Source organism: Nelusetta ayraudi, unplaced genomic scaffold (assembly GCF_046127955.1).
Source record: "Nelusetta ayraudi isolate G7.1 ecotype Tasmania unplaced genomic scaffold, CSIRO-AGI_Nayr_v1 ptg000050l, whole genome shotgun sequence".
Lineage (NCBI taxonomy): Eukaryota > Metazoa > Chordata > Actinopteri > Tetraodontiformes > Monacanthidae > Nelusetta > Nelusetta ayraudi.
The window spans coordinates 885420-887500 of NW_027466100.1; the positions used below are offsets into that span (position 1 = coordinate 885420).

General features: G+C 36.7%; 1 protein-coding gene across 2 annotated transcripts in view; it reads right to left on the bottom strand.

The window, feature by feature from the left end:
- Positions 1-636: 636 nt before the first annotated feature.
- Positions 637-2081, bottom strand: part of LOC142895710 (SLIT-ROBO Rho GTPase-activating protein 3-like) — a 36629-nt gene continuing 35184 nt past the window's right edge. For both annotated transcript variants that reach the window (XM_076036939.1, XM_076036940.1), the window contains exon 22: positions 637-2081. This exon is cut by the window's right edge and continues 966 nt beyond it. The gene's annotated coding sequence lies outside the window, so the exon portion shown is untranslated.

A 2081-nucleotide genomic window follows, 5' to 3' on the forward strand; every position in this document is an offset into this window, starting at 1 on the left:
ATTTAGCTCTCTCTCTATCTCTCTGTTTTTTTTAAAAACCCATATTTTGGAGTCGTTTATTATCAGCGTTTATTTCAGCAAGACAATGTCTCCATCCTCTGGACACAAATGGTAACTGTAAGCTTTGGCGACAGCAAGAGAAAGTAAATAATATGAATCAATATATCATGCACATAATGATAATGATGATAATAATAATCATCATTTTAAAGAGTCATTTCACCTATTTAATGATTTTTTTAAATAGTTATTTAGACCAACAAAAAATGTAACTGGTTTGTAAAGGCATGAATTTAGGGCTAATTTTTATGTCAACCATTCATTTTTTTCATTTTTGTATTTTTGCACCCAACACCATGCACGTTTTTGGAACTTTCACTTTGGCCTCCATTTTCAAACCATAAAACACAGTCAGTGGGAGCAACACAAAACCTCTACTGACAAGTAAAGTCCCCCTAAAATCCTCAGCTCACCACCAATTACATGCCAAGTCTAACAATAAATAGACGCAAATAGAGAATATTAACGATGCGCATTCAGTAAGTATCCAGATCGAGTGTGGCAGCTGTTGCCAGGTGTCGCAGAAAATATGAAACGATATTCAACATTGAGAAGCAACACAAGGACACAGGTCAGTCAGGTTCCATTGTTTTATTGTTTCCGTTAATGTTTGTGCAAGGTTACAAAAATCTACAGACTAGACATGATAATATATCCTGTTTCTATCATACACCGTTATTTGTACAACCATCCTGTAACAGTATGTATATTTATATTTATATATTTATATATTCCATCCAACGTACCGATTACACATGAGAGATATACTGATTATCCTTATGAGACAGACGACAGAGACATCACCGACGGTAAACAGAGTTTTCTTCTAAAACAGTCACGCAGCCCGAGCTGAGAGTGTGCAGTCTATGGAAGCTTCAGTGGTACAGATGGTGAACGCGTTTTCAAAAATGAGGACACACAACCTACAAATGCAGCACACTTTCCTGGAGTCTTTAGAAGTGCGTTAGTCCTTTAAATTGAAGCAAAATATTCCACTTTTTTTTTGTCAGACAACTAATCTTTTAAATATAAAGATGTCTAAACCGTTTTTTTTTTTTTGTATATATCTCTTGTATTGTTTATGTGGGTGAAACATCTTCAATGTTCACAGTAATGTTTCCTCTACACTGCAGCCCTGCAGCTGAGGTCCCAGGCTAATAAATGAGAGAAATTATCTCTAGCTTGCCCAGACTGACATGCGTAAACCATAATGCACTATTATTTATTTTTGAATTTTTTTTAACTCAACGCCAGAGTTACAGGAATTTTTTTCTTATTTTTTATTTTTTTGGGCTACTAGTGAAGAAATGCACTTCGATGGACAGGGCTGCAGCTTTTCCAACTGTGTGAAAAGCTGGTAGTCCGAGCGAGTAGCTGCAGATTATTATTCTGATTATGTTTAATGGTAACCGAATATAGAATCCCACTCTCCAGCTATCTGCTATCTGAATGCATTATGACAAAAATGTGCTTTTCAAGAAAAAACATTCAGGTTTAATTCATTGTGTGTGGTTACTGTTATTTAGTGGTGGCCATTATGTTTTTTTTCTCCATAATAGAATATAACAGTGGGTCTATTACAGATGTAAGTGCCTTTGAAAAAGCCTCTAGTGGTTACTGCCAAAAACTGCAGGTTGATGCAGTTTTACCCTGGTTGGTTGTATTCGTCTCTTAGTCTCGAAACAATACACTTAGGTGGCCGTCACATTGAAATCGGCTTAGTTTTATATCGCTCTTAAAAAGTGTGTGTCCCCATTTGTAATGGAGCACTGCACTGCTGAGTTGGTTCGTGGGGAAAGCAAAAAAAAAAAAAAAAAAGTTTATTTCAGTCAGGGACATTTGCAAGGCGATTTGTCATTGTTTATGTATAAATCATTATAAACGTATAAATTTGTACTTGCCTCACATAGAATTTTCAATGCGTAAATTAAACGGCAGTCGACTATCGGCCGAGTGCGTTCTGCAGAATCCAGCGAGGGATTCCCGACACGCCCGCGGCGCCTTTGTGTGTTTGTCTGGAA